General features: G+C 40.9%; 1 protein-coding gene across 12 annotated transcripts in view; it reads left to right on the top strand.

Annotated features, from left to right (window-relative positions):
- The window catches only part of LOC126370025 (collagen alpha chain CG42342), a 238,784-nt gene that overhangs the window by 131,858 nt on the left and 89,272 nt on the right, over positions 1–17,654 (top strand). The window contains exon 1 of one of the 12 annotated variants that reach the window (XM_050014650.1): positions 7,342–7,531. The exons of the other annotated variants lie outside the window; for them this stretch is intronic. The gene's annotated coding sequence lies outside the window, so the exon portion shown is untranslated. Of the gene's footprint in view, positions 1–7,341; positions 7,532–17,654 lie in introns of those variants that run through there. 12 annotated transcript variants of the gene reach the window in all.

Raw genomic sequence — 17,654 nt, 5'->3', positions numbered from 1 at the left:
AATACCAGTGTTTAATTCAACAGTTTCTGTTTTCCATTATATTCAATAACTGTTATAGTGATGTTCACTGATTCCTTAGCTTTATAATTCTGAAACCTGATTGAAGCAAAACGTATTCAATCGTTATATTGGTACCATTCACATAATATAATATTATGTATTTCCCGCGTCAACTGTGTAGTCACGGTTATGTTATTGGTGGTGTATGGTCTGTGTCGCCGGGCACACGTCGCAGTGTGCGGGTAGCGCGGGCCATTGACGACTCTCAATGCTTTGCCTCATTATTTGGTAGGCGTGCCACCGGCGGCCCATTTCGTGTACTTGTCACCCTAATGCGGCTAATGCTCTTATCGGATTTACTGCAGTATTTATTTTTGGAACTGTCTTTATTTTTTCTCATCCATTCTATTTGTTATTAATGGTTCTTCTTCATCTGTTATAGCTTTTATTACAAAAATTATTACACCTAAATCGTAACGTTGTAACTAATAGTAAACTAGTGACGATCTATAAATTATAAGACGAACAATTGTTTGTAAGTTGTTGATAAATTAGGGTCCGTCTAGACAAAGGTCGTGGCGGGATCGCGCAGGATGTGAGCTCACTCTAATTACCGGGGTTTTTGTCCTCGCGAGAGTTCCTCGTCTAATCCTTTTAGCTCCTTCGGCTATTGTTCCAAGTTCTCGGAGAGGGCGCATGTGGGCCCTCGCTCTCCCGCCTCATTATCGGTAAACGTTGCTTCGAGACAAGAATAGTTACACCGCCGAGGATTAATGTATGTAAAGTAACTTTAAACCCAGCTCAAGAAGTATTTTGATTAAGACTGTGCAAACTTAAACTTGGGATATAGGATGATAACCGCTAACAGTATTCAGAGGCACGCGCTCAAATGAAGTTGTTGAAGCAACAACCTAAACAAGTATTTGCGAAGTAGAATCGTGTTTACCGAAGCTTATTTCAGTTTCCTCAAGGATCACGATCTGGCGCGAGGGCCTAAACTAATGGCGAGGCCAAACAGTCCGGATGTTTAATCAAAACTACCCGCGCGGGAAGGAAGTGCGAAACCTTTGTAATTCGCCGCCGCCGGCACACACCCCCGAAGTGAATCCATAATCAACTCCGCCGAAACACGGCGATTTATCGGCGAAACCACCAAACTGCAACTTCAAGTGACCTTCAAAAAGTTTTGCGGTCAACGGGAGTTTTATGGTACACCGATTTGCAAAGTAAAATAGAGAAAGCGATAAACTGTAATTGGGAACCGAATTTGTGCTGCGATTTTAAATGGAACCGAGAAGTTTGCATTGATATCGTAAATGAGGTTTTATTTGTTTAGGATTTGTTCCGAGCTAAATTTTGCAACTGCTTTACGAATCTATTCAATGTTCGTATTATAGACGTGCATGGCTAGAGGACAGGTTATCAGGTCAATGGTTACACTCATTCTAGACTAACGCAATTTAACAACATTGCAGTTCGGATTGTACAAGCTCAAACACACCAATTTCCAAAGAAAACACCAAGCAGACGCGTAATCTCGTTATTTGAGCGATGATGACATGCGTTAAAATTAGAATTAATTTTATTCCATATAAATGGTTCACTTGTAGTGTAAAAGGTGCTCCTCAAGCAACGTTGTCAGTACTGGTGGTGGCGCGGAGCGTGGTGCGGCTGCTGTGAGCGAGGAGTGACAGGTCAGACGCACTTTAATTGAATGTTTGCTCGCCGGAGATGCCACCCGCGATTTGAATGCAAATCACATCACAATCAGCGGAACTTAACTCTTATTTACCAAGGGATAAGGAAAAAATCCGAAAAATCGTGCAATGACAAAATCAGTAAGAAGGGAGAGATCGAGTAAATTGTGAGCCGTTTTTCGGCAAACCTCCCTTTAGAGTATAATTGAAGCACGTTAAAGGAAACCGCTGTTTCAATTCCGTTCAGTGACATTAATTCGGGATTTTTGTTTACGGTCCCCGGACACCTTTTAATTTGCTCAGTTTGTTTTAAATTTCCTGTTGTATTTGCATTTGTTTGGCCAAACATTTTGTCTATTTCGTTTTACAGGGAGCGTAGTTTCAATTTCTCGGTAATCGCCGGCAGTATCGTGCGGCAGTTTAGAAATAGCCTGCGGCGGCGGAGGTATCGAGTGAAACTCAATCAGCGGCAATGGCCCGTGGCGGCGCGTTGACAGAACAAATGAAGACGATTCATTAAGCGCAGTCGCCGGGATCGAATCCCGAACCCGAGTCCCGGAGGAATCTCGCGCGCCGTTTGCTCTAAGTTATGCCTGCTCCGGGCTGCGGTCGTGCCGCCAAGCCACTAGAGACTAGCGGGATATATAAAATATAATCAAACTGAACGTAACAGAAAAGTGTGAAGAACAATGCGTACCTAATTTGTAGTAGTTCCAGAAGATGTTTCCACGAGCACTTATTCGTACTTATACTTACTTTATAAAGGTAACTACAGAACTACTAGGGTAGTTACGTTCGTGCTGCTGTTAGTTTACTTGTAGTACTTACTTATTCTGAACTGTTTGGAACTTATTACAAATTTCATTGAATGTCTTTAAGTGGTTTGACTATCCACTAAATCGCAGTGGACTACTGTGATGGAAAATGCTACATATTTTTTTTTTATTACGACGTAATTGCTCTTAACCCCATTCTTCCACGAGGTAAAGAAGGGGTCGACGGTGGAGCGAGCTTACCCAGAAAATGCCTATTCACCCGTGACTTAAAGGACCCCAGGTTACAAGATGCAGGAAATACCGACGCCGGCAGCTCATTCCATTCCTTGGCTGTGTGCATTATAAAGGATGAAGCGAAGCGCTTGGTAGCGGATTAGTGGTATGTCAACCAAGTAAGGATGGTAACCCGCCGTACGTCTGGATATCCTCAGATGGAATGGGCTTGACGGAATGAGCTGATGGAGCTCATATGCACACTCCCCGAAGTAATATTTATAAAAATACTGTTCTTAAGACATAGCATTTCAGAAGAATCTGACGGCCGTCTTAAGAACGCTCTCGCCGGTGGCTTGCCGCTCGACGCATCGACTCTCGCGGCGACGTAAATGGCGCGGCGGCGGCTAATTGATTCCTCTAAACTTCCGCGCGAACTAATGGAAATCCTCACCTCTCCCCCGCGTCGCACCACCTTCTCAGGTGCATCAGCTGACAGACTCATCTTCCTTATCGGTACCGATAGCTAGATACTAAAGTGTAACCTTCTCTTTTCTTTGTGTTTAATCTTTTTTCCTTACTTAATAATCTTTCCCAGGCCTTTCCTTACTTCTTGTTACAAAGTTTAATGCAACACCCGCTATAAAATTTGTCATTAAATAATCTTAAAGTGTTTTGACTTTATAACCCGAAGTACTGTTCGAATATCATATTTTATTACCGAATGTAAATTTTACTTCAAGTTGAGACTATTAAACGCATATTGATGCTTATTTACACTATCTAAATTACAAATCAAAGTGTCGATATTTTCTTGAGTGGATGGCTGTAGATCTAAAGTATCTATTACTAGTTCAACAGCACCAATAAAATCCTCATGGAGTGTCCCCGTGGAGAGGTTGGAGAACAAACACTCAAGCCATAAGTTGAACAATTAGAAAGTCCCATGAGCGTTGTTGACTCAATCAATTCCCGAGTTTTTAAAGGCGCGATGTTCGAGCGACGTGTGGGTGAGAGTAATTGAACGCCCCTCACACAATCAACGTATGTAGATAATTAACAAAACATACCCTGTGGTGTATTTGAAATGAATGAGTAAACTCTGATGAAGCTCAAAGCTTTGCTCGGATGTTTTCTTAAAACATCGATCGAGACTTGGTTACAAAAATTGATTTTCACTGAGTAGAAGAAAGATCAGAAACTTGCTAAAAAAACTGAACAAAGACTTATTTCGTTGAGACATTTTGAATAAAATTCGCGTTAGATTTTTTAGTTGTATGTATACGATAATGAAGTGGAATACAATTAATTCAGAAATAAGAGCTCCATAATTATTTAACGCTTTATCTGTCTGGAACATTATTTTACCTGTTTCTAATCTTCAAAGCTAAAAAGCATCACTTAAAATGTTAATTTAACTTTTTAATTAAAAGCATTTAATGGCATAAATTGTTTAATATTCATATAAAACATGTCGTAATGGAACGTTATGTGTTTGGGCGTAGCTTTGGAGTATTGATAGAGTCATTAGTGTAGCTACTGTCGTTGACTTATGTGCCTCTGACTGGAATCTTGTTGACTCTACCGTTTAGATACAAACACCCAACCGGAGAGTGTTTGTTTGTCTTTCAATATGACCCCCGATATTTGGGTTCTGTAAATTGACATGACTCCACTAAACGATACTTTGTTGGTAGTGATGTCTTTAGCACCGTTATCATTACATGCTTACTCTGGCGTCATAGTTTTAAAAAAGGCTTTTTTATAATTTTAATTTAAATGTTCGATTACAAATACTTAGTTGACTCTCAGCATCGGAGAAGACATAACTACCAATCGTCATACGACATTTGGGAGATACCTAATTTCGTCAAATAATTATGAACTGCCCAACATCTAAAGTAAGTCCACAGTTTTAGTCAGGACAAGATTCCGTAGACGTAATACTGTTTTAGTTTTATTTAAAGATGGAGCTAATAAAATTGTCGAGGCGATCACCGGCTGCGCGGTGCGCAGTGCGCGGCCGCGTCTAGCAGCGAGCGATGCGCCCGTAATAGCGGCTTTTACTTTTATAGCTCGCTTTATGGCCCTCGGATTTACTTTAAGTAAACGTGGTAATTGAATCATTGACTCCCGCTGGATCCTGACCACTAATAAGACGAATTGAATTATTATTACGCAGTAACATTGCCAGAGAAGAGCGTAATTTCACTAAATACTGTAGAAAGTTTCACGAGTCTAGACGGCGCCTTAATAGAGGTAGAAGGTTGGACGCTAGGAGAATAAATAAGTGACCCACCAGCTGGACATAAAACAAGCAACTGGAATAGTAAACTCCAAGCTTCAGTCTCTATAACACACCTAATAAGGACTTTGAAGTTACGAGTAATATTAGCATTGAAAGTTGTGACGACAAATTGAATGTAAATAAATGGCCCCATAAACTTGCGGACTAGTCTAAACCGGTTGCAGTGAATGGTTGTAGTTGTGTTGATACTCGTGTTTGTTTGGTCAGCGTCAACGGCTGCACAATGCCGGCCCTCGGTGTGGGAATCACGCCCTAAAAAAAGCAGAATCGTAATATAGGGTGCGACCCCCCGCGCCCCGCGCCCGTCGCTCTCACCGCCGCCGGACACCAACCCTTTGTGTACACTCCGTATTTACGTTTGATTACAAAAATTGTATCATTGCTGTAAATACGTCTCGCTTTTGAAACCTTTATTTACCACAGGCTGAATTTACTACCAAAACGATTCAACATTTCTCGGTCAAGATAGTTGTCAAACTTTCGGAAATTCGAGCATCATTACCTGTCTGTCTGTCACTCAGGTTTGCTTTGAACTCGAAATTGGTAATGTCAGCTCTGAATTTCAAAACTGAAAGCCTCGAGGTGTTTAAAGGTACTTGACCTTTGGAAGACTACCCTCCTTAAGCGGTTGAAACGTATTTGCCGCAATGACTAATAACTTCTGTTTTAGGAAATTTATATTGAGTCTTAAAATGTATGTCGCAAATCAAAATAGCGTTTTGGGTGCTGCTTGTGTCGTGCTATTTATGACTATTTTATTACCTCTGTTTATTACATATTCCGTGAGAACTGACTTTACTAACAGTATTTAGGTTAGTCAAGAATATTTGTATCTGTCAAAATAACTGCTAACTAACGAGTAACCGAAGTGATATTCATAGCTAGGATTATTATTGTAATAAATATATTGCCACATGTCTCCGTGTGTTTAGGTTTCTTTGCAAAACTGATTAAGGTTTTCTAGCAGACGATTATTTCAAGTGTAGAGCTCACAAGCGACGTCGCGGGGCGTCGCTCAAGCTGTGCAGCAGCCGCGCGCCAGCGTCGTCCACACAGCCTTCAATTTACATCATAAAATGACTCACTCACATTGTGACCACTCCAAGTCGAACCTATTGAAACATTTGCTTTACGTTTCGCTTTGCTGCTTTTAGCACACCGATGTTAAAAAGCATCACCACATATTTACCCTCGTCTAAATATCGTCTCTGTTAGTATTACTTACGTCATCTATACATCTATTATTGACATTCCTTTACAAATGCACCCCTAAACCAGTTCATCACAATCCGATAAATCTGCCATTGTGCTTGAGGGCCGATGCTTACTGTTATTACCAGGATTTATGCTGCACTCTATTTAAGTCTCACATTTTACTTTGTATTGCATTGCGATTGTGACAAGCTAATACAGTGTCGTTATTCAAACTATGAACATGTGGCTGCGGCTATTAGTTTATGGATTTGTAACAGAAATGGTTGTGCAGGAGTGACGTGTCGTGTAGCGAGTAACGCGGTAAAATGTCCGTCATATTTCACGGCGGCGTGACGAACGCGTTGGTTCCGCAAATGTGGCCAATGAGCCATCATGATATTGTGTGGAGTATTCCTAACCTCACCATTTTATCACTTAATTACTACTTTTAAGATATTTTTATACGCTTTGCCGTTTATATATCGTATCTGTTTACATTTTTGCATAAAAATATGAGCAGATTTTAAGATTTGTACTTATTTTGTTACTAAATATAAATCAGTAATGGTAAGAGGATTACCTTTTATTGTAAGTTAGTATATTTTTTATTTCAAATTTCCAACGTAAATTGAAATTCTATTAGCTCCTGATGTTACTTAGTACTTTTTTTGTTGGTACAAACAAGAGTGGCATCAGATTTTCTGGTCCATTCATACAGGCTATGAGTGTGGTTGCGTCACACCGCGTCACACACGTCACACGACACGTCACGCCACGCAGCCGCTAATGGCTCTTTTACGTTCCCATTGTAAAGACTGTTCGCTTACACTACTTACACATCACTGGCAACGGCCTGGCCCGCTCCACGATCGCTGTAAACAAACATACAGTATAGTTTACATATATTGCACGTATCTACTTTGAACGTTCAGAAAATAATGCTCACAGTATGTTACAATAAAAAAGATACATTACATAGTAAACACTAAAGTTATTGACTGTAGTAGAGCGAGGAGCTAATGTGCTGTAGTTGCCAAGGTAATTTCGTATTGTTTGTGCAAAGCATTAAAACTAATGTTTATTTGAAAAGCGGCTATAAATAAGTTTTAGTTGGCGAACTGGTGCAGTGGATTCAGCGCGGACAATCGTCGCGGGCGCATTAGCGTGTGTGTGTAGGCATTGTGTAGGCCACTTTATTATCTGACACAATGGTGGTCGGTTTTTGTGCTCCCTGCATTGCCGGCACCGCCGCCCGCGCCGGTCGCGCGGCCGTGGGGAGGCTCGGCTTACTGTCGGATTTTCTTATTCTACTGTGGAATTTCCACATAGTTACTGCCCGCCGAGTGAGCTATACCATTTATTTGCTTCCTCTTTTACAGATATTTTAGCCTAGTTTTGTTGTCTGTACTCAGTAGTGGGTACTCATACATATAATAATAACAATGTATTTCAGGTTGATCAAGACTAAAGTTTCGAACTGTTTTGTTTCAATGTATTAACGAAACATTTATCTTTCTAATTCTAAGGTTATTCAAAACTTAAAGGTCTGGAAATATGAAACTAATTTGCTTCAAAGAACCATTTAAATTTTAATGCTTAAAGCATAATATAAAATATTCTCTATCCGTTCAAAAGGAAATTGTTTTTGCTCTTTAATAATGGTACACAAATCCTTATTTTCTTTTAAATTATTCCATTTCGGCACGTTTCCCTTCACTTTCTTTGTCATTCTAATAGCGCCGGTCGTTTGAAGACCAACAATCAAAATCAAATACTCTTCTAATTTTTCTCCCCTCTTTAATAGTGTTAAAATCTCGTTTCGCGTTTGTCGAGGGGACAAACAGACAAAGTGTCTGTTGTATACGTACATTAATAAGCCAGGCGATGCCGGGTGCGGTGTCGACTCGAGTTTCGCGACAGATGTTTGTTTTCAATACTCGCGGCGACGAGTTTTTCTTCTTCTGTTTGTTGTTGCGCGTGACGGCGCTGTCATCTCGTACAGTCCCCCCAGTTTCATGATTGTGATGTCTGCTTAGGTTTGTGTGTCAAGTGCTATTAGTGTCAGTACTTGGAACTCTATATCGAGAGCTATAAATTTGGTCATAACTAGTGTTGTACTGCGCACTGACATTAAAGCGAGCATCAGTCAATCACTGCCACCGCCGCAGTGCGCGGCCGGCGCGCCTGGGCCAGTGAAGGGTGATGCACCTTCGCCGTGTCATGTTTAATTTGATTGGAGAGCTGCCTGATGCATTTTACTACCACTTAAAACGCATAATTTATAGCCTATAAACTGTGCGTAGTTCTCGTTGTTTATGCCCTCGAAGTGAAGGGCGACTGAAAGCAACTCCAAATAAGCGCAGACGTTAATGAGGTTATGACGCTCTCGCTTCATAAAGCGCTAACCGAATTACATCCCCCTTATTTGTTATCCGAGATGGTATCTTGTCTGCTTTGTATCGCTGAAGAAGCAATAGCCCACGCCAAAGTTGACAGTTATTGGACCATTTGTATGCGAATGAATGGTTAGCAGCGTCTACGGTAGATATTAGATATTAACTTTTATGATGATCATGAATACGTTATTTTATGGTATGAAGAACTAGGGGGTTTAATATGAAATTAGCGTCTCTATACGTTATTAGAAAGGTGTCTGATTTATGTAAGTATTACTTTTTGTTACTTATTCCTCGTACACGAAACAGCAACAAAATTGGGAATTCTGTGTAAAATAAAACGTACAAAACACCAGCAAATCATTGTTTCTCGTTTACACCGGGGAGCGGCAAGAATGGAAGAGAAATAAGTTACTTTTTTTAGCAATCTGCGCTATGATGCCTTGGGATATGTTTGGAAAAAGTAAACAGCATTAGGCAGATAAGCGCGTTTTAATTCGGAGCACACACCCCGCGGCAGCGGTGCGGGGCGGGAGCGGGGCGGAGACATGTTTACGGTTCCGTATCTCCGCCGGTGCCCGTGGAACCCTTCTGGAGGCGCATATGGAGATAATCGCTTTTTCAGACAACACGCTTTTGTTTGCGCCGACTAAATATTAATGGGTGCCTCACGTGCTGAATTTTGTATAAGGCATACAAGCTCCTTATTGAAATTCTACGCGAGGCACCCTGTACTATCACTTAGCGTTAAAGAGACAACGGCTTCGTTGTAACCTTAGTAGGTGTCCAAGATTGACTCCAGACAAAATTAAATAGGTCTCGACATCCTCGCCGTCTGTCAATCGTTCTCACCTGATATACTTTCCGAGAACGTCTATTTGTACATAACTGTCACACCAATAACTCCGAACTAAAATGTTTCAAAGTAAACACAAAGCGGCGGGGAACTCCCAAAATATCTTTTGAAAGCTTCGCTCGTAAAATTTCAATATCCGTTGAGTCGGCATCGGCTTTAATCTTGAGTAAATTTGTCGCCGCGCGGTGATCGAGTGTGATCGCAGCGGAGCCGGTGATAACATCTACCAGAGAGTGCAGGCGGCAGGCGGGGCTGGACGCTGGCAGCAGCCCGCGGCTCGCTCCGTCCGAGGCAATCATCCGAGATTAGATGTCGGCGTTGAGATAACCGACTGATCTCGTCGTCAGATCAAATTGTGTCACCGTTTGATAAAATGCAGTGAGAGTAATGGAAGACATTACTTTGATGGTTTCCCAACTAGCCACTTAAGGGTAACCAGTTTGTGAAATGCGTTTTACTTGATTGAAGTGAGGGTACGTGAAACGTGTCGCACCTGCTGAACCGTCGCCGCGGACTCGCAGAGAAAATTGTTGTTGCGTTGAGCGCTAATTAAAGGTTTAAAACAGAGTGCGTCTAAGTAGTAAACACTTTTAGAAATCCACGCCCATTTTACCGAAAAGGATGAGCAGAGGCACAAATAATCAAATTTCTAAGACTGGCGGTCAGTCAGGTGACTACTGCCTATCATGATGGCAAAGACACAATCTCTCAGTTGACTTCTAAGGCCTGTCCGAAAAGATAAGCAGCTACACGCTTTATGTTTTTATTCGCTCCCAGTCCACGGTAAAAGGTGGAAAGATGGTCTAGTGTACAAAACTTTCATAAAGCAGTGCGTAGTGTCCCAGTAATTCATTAGCGGCGGGTGGCGGGTCGGGGTTCGCTTCCGGCTGGGAACGGTTAATTTCGGGACGATAACAGCTCGTTAATTTCCGCCACCACTCACCTGCCAGCCGTGCCGGGGGAGTTTTGACATTTATTCTAATGTACTCATTTCCGGTACACTTCCAATCACCTCCCTAAGTACCGATGTAGTTTACTTGTGATATTAGAGTTAGACCAATGTTCCGTGACCGGTTAAGCACCTCGATGTCCCATCTGGTGATTTTAGAGACAGAATTTGTTTCGAGTTCCAGGTCATTCTCCACCAAGCTCCAGTGTCAGCTTGGAATTTTAGAAACTTTTTAAGGTTTTGACTAGAGCAATCGAACCGTCAAAGGGCCGGCATCTGTTCACGCACGCTCCGCCGCGCGGGAAACTTTCTGCTCCGGCTGAATAAATTCCTGGTGTCTTACCTCCTGCAGCGCCCACCCCCTCACCCCGCAGCCTCCTCTCTGCGCACTCTGTACCCGGTGCCGTCTTGTTATTCTTATCAGACTTCGGAACGAGCCCCGGATCCCGCTAACTTTTGGTGGATACTTTACTTGCTTGTTGTGTTATTATTTACGTCGGGCGATTTTGGATCGTTTACGTGCTGGCTGAAGATGAGCTCAGTTACTTTATTCAGGAGAGGTTAAAGTGTAGTGAACGAGCATCGGCCGAGAATGACAATAACTTGAATTTTGTTTATACCACGTACGAAAAAGATATCTTATAGTATTATATGATTCATCTACCTAATTGTTTTTAAGTGACTTATTGTAGGTTTGCTTCAGATGACATTAACTACTTGGCCGGACAAATAGAGAGCGCTGAGGATCTAACTGGCTAGGGCCTTAAGCTTTTTAAGCGGACAAAGCCAATTTCAGAAACTTGACGTCTAGCTCTTATTTAGTGTCGATACGTCGTCTATCTACCTATCCAAATCCAAGTGAATCCAGCACATATAGTGCGCTCCTAAACTTAGTTTCCCGCAACGCAGCACCTGACAGTTTTAATCAGCAGGTTCTCGCCAGCGTACGGCGCAGGGAATGCAAATGTGTCGCCTGGTATGGAGGCATAGAGTGGCTCGCTTTGATCCAATTTGTCCACACTCGCCGCCGGTCGCCGCGACGCGCGTCCTGGCCCGGGCCGGCGCAGCCCGTCACTAGTTAGCTCCACGACACAATTTGCCAAGATCCTGCGTACACTGGACTAATTGAACACAGTACTATGACACTCCCGACATGTGTTTCAATTACGTCATCTACACGTAGCTTTGCGATGCGATAGAGATGAAAGGATTTATCAAGTTTATTTTCATCCTTTGATCCATTGTTAGTGAAAACTCAACTCTGTGTGACTCCAATCAACTGCGTTTAACAATTTTATCTTTGAAATTTTAAGGCTATAAAAATCTTTCCCCTTTGACAAATTATTCTCCCAAACGATTTTTACCGCAGCTCCACCGTCGTCATACAAAGGCGTGAAATATTCCATAATACCTGGCGCTTTTTCATTCGCCTCTCACCTCGCCGCCCGCGCCGCACCGTTCGGGAGTAAGCCGTCTAGTCTAGACCTAGCTCTAGGTACAGACGCGCTCTTTGTGGAGCCAGCAGCCGACACCTCGGTAATAGATTTAACACCTCCCGCTGCACTAAATTAGACACATTACTCTCTGCGAGGTTGCTACGTTTAATTTTCGCGTCTCACTTTAGCGACAGCTCATTATGATCGTAAACAAGCTACCTTTGACTTTTTAGTTCATATTACTTTCCACCTTAATTTTACACGAGGGAAAACTGTTTTTGCACACTTAATTTTTAGTTTTCGTCATTTAATTTTTTTTATTTGGATTAAATTGGTTATGCAATAAATCATGTTAGCTAGTTGTTCTTATAGCATCCTATACTTACATAGGCCTGAAGGACATTATTTATAGAGGACCTAATTTATAAATCGATTAAAGGAGTTTTATGTAGTGTGAGGATCTCATTGGCAGACCGCTTGAGAGGCATGATAACGCGGTGGACAGGCTGACGGTGCTGGCGCCGAGCCAACCGCACGCGACACGGCGGCTGCATACCACATGCACCGCCACGTACTGCCGGATATACACTCTCACGATCTTTGCTGATTTTTAATTCATTCGCTCGTACGTTTCATTAGATATAAGTACAAGTGGGAACTCTTGGAATATAACGTCCCAATCCGACTGGTTAATAGTTTCACCAAATCAAAAACATGCTTTCGCAAATCAAATTCTAAAACTAAAAATCTACGAAGCGAAATAAAAAAACATATTACAACAAGTAATTACTAAGTACCTAAATATATTTTTTTAAGAAATAAATCCATAGCCAACGTAAAATTCTAAACTCAAATCTTTCCACGTGACATTGATTTACAATTTTTTGCAAACTCACTCACACGTCCTTAGATTAACTTCCTTTGAACATTTCGCTAGAATAGAGTACGTTAAAAAATACCAGACAGTGTAACGGCCGTTAACTTTTCCAAACTGCATACGTGGTCGTCTTCCGTGCAGTACACGGGTTACAATGGCTTGCAAACTGCGATTGCATTGCGAACAAATGACTTAGAAACGCTTCCATAAGCAATAACTACCGGCAGTTATCCGTTGGGCTGAATTTACGAGCAGTTCCAACACTTGCAAAGATAATACGTTTGACAGTAAGTGCACTCAGCTTTGTTTACACTAGTGTTGACGTTCTAGATATTGCTTGTATTTTAGGGCTTGAAATATCGTGCAAATGTACACCAAACCTGGCTGAAGATAAGATACGCGCGGCCAGTATTGGGTTTGTTGTTTGCGTTGTGTTACGCTGAGCTGAAGTAGCTACTTCGAGTATTTCATGCACCACGTGCCACTGAATAAGGTTAGATGGCACGTGATTAATTTATTGGTTTATACAACACGCCCTAAATGATACTTTAATAATTGAACATTTACAATTATGTCCATGAGTAAAACAGTGAACGAATGTGCATACTTTTTAAACATAGACATGACGTCGACACTACAACTTGACTAACACCCCGGAGCAGACAGTGATAAAGGACACCTTAAAGCAACTTTAAACCCCTTCGGTATTTTTATGAGAAAACTATGTTGCATTGCACTGCATAGTAATTGCTAGTTACCAGTCTATTACATAAATTATGTCTATATCACGGTACATGTTGGCTGTTTAATTTGTCCACTTCGACGTATCCGGAATGAGTAGCAATTTTTACTACCTAGCTATAACATAATTAAACTCCTAATCTTAGTTGAGATGTCTGTGTTTCAATAGAGTTGTTATACGATAGTATCTATTTATTCAAGTTTCTCTCTTTCGGCGTTATATTTTTCATCTACCCAATAATATTACCGAAACCAATTCATTATACTTTTTTATAAGACTCGACGTTTTTCCTCTCTTAAAAATATTGTTCAATTTTATTAGTCAATAATATTAGTTGAAATTGTATTATTTTGGGGTCTTATTTACTAAAATAACATGCTTTCGCTACGTGTTTTATGCAATATTTGGAGATGAAACCTATCCGGAACATGTATGAGCAGTCATGTTATCAATTCAACGTATATCGAGTAAATACACGAAAATTCGCTAGTAAAAGTTAGTAATAATATGTAAATATTTCAAATGTACAAATTAAGCCGTTTCATTTGATACCCAACACACTAAGATCCGATTTTTTTCATTTCGTCCTCACATTATATTTCTAGAGGGCGCCACATTCAATCTATCGTGACGTCACATACCCTATAATATTACCGATAGCTATTATCGTAATTGAGGGTAACCACCGGATAATCAAGACTCTTCTAGTGGCGTCATATTTGTTAAATTCTGACAGAACAGACGTGCATACACACATACGGGTACGGTTAAAATATTGAAATCCTGCGTTGAAACTTTACAATAGTACATCGGCAGACGTCAGTCAGCTGTTCGCATTCTAGGATCCCACTTTGTGTGTATTCTTACGCTCGACCCACTTACAACAGCATTATAATTACAATGGAGAACTGAACTTTGATATTTGTTGTACGATCCTACGAAGATCCCCATCTGATTTCCATAACACACACAGATGGTTGGTTTGCAATTGTTTGGAAAGATAACTCGTTTAGATAGAACCGTCAATACAATGCCTTATTTAGTTTTACAAGCTCTTTGTTTACCGTTAGGAGAAAATTAACGTTTTTGATTTTGAAATTCATGCGATTGATTACCTAAAATCCTCACGTTTTCCCTAGACGTAGAGTGTTTTATTTAATACACTCGTAATTTCTATCGCTGTGGCTAATTGCAAAAATATTCTGCTCTACAATTTGCATTCCTCTGGTTCCTTGTACATGATAATTAAAGAGGGAAAGCGCGAGTTATGAGTTCACGTGGACCGCGGCAATCACGTCGCAGGCTGCACCATTACCTGGATGTGGAGTAATGCTGCATTTTCTAAGCAAAGCGCGGATAATTAAAATGTTAATGGTTCCCGATGGCTGCAGCATGAATAATGCAGTAACACCAGCCCCCGCCCGGCGCTGCTCGCTCGCACCTGTGATTGGAACTAACTGCCGCATCTAATATTTATTTCCGACTGACGACACCTGTTTACTACGTCACGTTCATTGCTATTTGTTGACTCAAATAAAGTTTATCTTCCAACGCTCCATGAGATCTATTCCGCAGTTCCTTTGTTCCTTGCTTCCACAAAACAACCAAACTTTATTTTGACGATAAACAACCGCTGTTATTATTATCCCGTAGCTTCTGCTCTATTAAACTATTATAAGCAACTTAGATGCTATTAAGAAAACAACACAATTTATTCCCGCATCTTACCACATTTTTTTACCAAATGGGGTAATCCAACATAATAGAATTAATTCATCGCGCGAGGAACGCTCCAATTATTCATTCTAATTGCCGGCGTCTCGGTGTTTCCTGAAAATATCTGTTACATAATTATAGCTATTATCGTAATTGAGGGTAATTCCTCACTTGAGCTCACATTCGACAGCGGCGAGGACGCTCCCACGACCGCCTCCGACAAACCGGGTTGCGGTTCGATTCCCAGCGACCACACACGCTGTGATATCAGTGTTCTCATCGCACCGCATGAGCCACCTCTTTGGTGGTGTTATTATTAAACGAGTTCATGTAAATTATCGTCCAGGAACTGAAGAAGTCATAAGATTTATTAACATAATTATCAGGCAAATAGCTATGTGGCTGGATAAACATTCACCAAATATAAACAACAGCAATGATCACAAAAGGACGTGCTTTCATAAACGTCACCAAGTCTCCGGGAGCGTCCATCTATCCAGTTTATCTTCGGCAATAATTTTCCGAAAAGTTTTTAAACTTTTTTAAAGTTATCTAAAGTTTAAGATTTTTATAGGTCATCAAGATGACGAAGGAGACTGGACACTTGTTGAAGGTGCGTCATTGTCACATTACTGCTGCAAGTTGAGAATTTCTCGTTTCGAGTGAAATGATTTATGTACCGTCTGTAGCCGTTGGAGTTATTCCAGAAAAAGAAATGCTGAATTTGTGGAAATCACTAGACATGTTATTCATTGATTTTATAAACGGAACAACGTTCTCTAATAAATGTATTAATATTTAATGTAGATATAGTAACTGTATTTCAGCATTTTACGATATGTCATAACAACCACATAGTAAGACTCTGTAAAATAATTACGTTATATGCAATAAGCTTAGCTAATGGTTATGATGAAATTGATTATCTGAGCGTCGTCTGAAGAACGATCTGAACATCACGCCGTGCTGAAATTATATTAGCACTAATTGGCGCGATCCAGCGATACGCGCGCGGTGATTAATCTTCATTTGTTGCATCGTTCACACCCGATCTAGTTGCCACTGCGGTGCCGCTGCTGCCGCTACACACTACAGCAAGCGTATTAGGTACTTACTACATACTCGGTGATTACACTTGTTTCAAGTTTGAATGTGTCAGTGACAAACAACTAATTTTCTAATTTCGAGAGCTGTCATCCAGATTCCCGATTAATCACTATCATCAATTCATCAACTTCTGTATAAATAATAAATCCAATAAGGTTACAATCCTTTCATATTAGCTGTCATACTATTTCCTTATCTCTATATCGCTTTTAGATTTTTTGCTAAAGTTATCATGTTCTTAATTTACATAAATCGAAGGCTGACCACGTGTGGTCTGCAATAAAAAACTCTATCGATGTTATAAATTTTAAACCGATCACAGATGATACTGCATATTTCTTGTAACATCTTAAAAACCAATCCTGGTAAAGGGAATAAAAACAAGCGAAGGTCTTCATCGACTAACAAATCAGTTTGTTTTTGTTGGTCGTGCCGGCGGCCGGCTTGTGTCGAGTTATCGGATGTTTTGGTACTAACATCGTTTCGCTCTCTCCTCGCTGATACACATCAGCGGCCCACACATGATTTTTGTCACATAATGTGTCAATTTATTCTTCCTATCTAAAAATAATCTCAAAGAACAATAATATGCTTAGGATGTTGTAACTATAGAGATATAAATTGAGGATTAGCTACCTTAACAAGAAATATGTCTTCCTGACGCTTATAAAGAACCAAAATGCTGTTAAAGTACTTCATAAAATTAAGCGAGAAATTATGCACTTTATAGTCGACCCTAGTTGATGGGAGTTTATTTACAATAGATTTTAACAGCACAATAGAGTTTTTTGCGTTGTCACAACAGCCGGGCTAATAGAAACACCGTTCACAGCGGCCGGAACTCGCGCAAAAAATGACATAAATCACCCGCGGCATTGCGGGATACAACGACACTTCCCAGAAGATTTGGATTTGTCTATTGACAAAGATGATAGACAAATTACCAACTTCAAAGCCCGATTTTGATTATAGCATCAATATTGCATATACTTACTTATTTTAAATAAATGACAACTCAAACTGTATCGAAACAAAAAGTATTAAAATATCTGGCATAAACCGTATTTACACAGTCATTGCTCAGTGCACCGGGTGTAAGTGGACGTCACATGGCGGGACGTGGCCTGCGGGCTGCACGCAAGCTGCGCGGTATCGGGACGTGGGATCACTCCCGCCAGAACACAATGACGAGATACCATCACTGACGAGCCGGGCCGTACGACGCGCTGGATACGGCACGCCGCATACAACATAAAATATGACATGACCAACAAAATGTGATGCTAGTAATCATAATACTTATTCACTTACCATATCAGATCATTGTGATCATCCCAACGAGGCAGCAACACTGAAGCCCACATACGCTCTTTAAGTTTGATAAATG

This window comes from Pectinophora gossypiella, chromosome 10 (genome assembly GCF_024362695.1).
Source record: "Pectinophora gossypiella chromosome 10, ilPecGoss1.1, whole genome shotgun sequence".
Taxonomy (NCBI): Eukaryota; Metazoa; Arthropoda; class Insecta; order Lepidoptera; family Gelechiidae; genus Pectinophora; species Pectinophora gossypiella.
The sequence above is the reverse complement of the archived record's forward strand: the minus strand, read 5'-3'. Positions and strand labels throughout refer to the sequence as shown.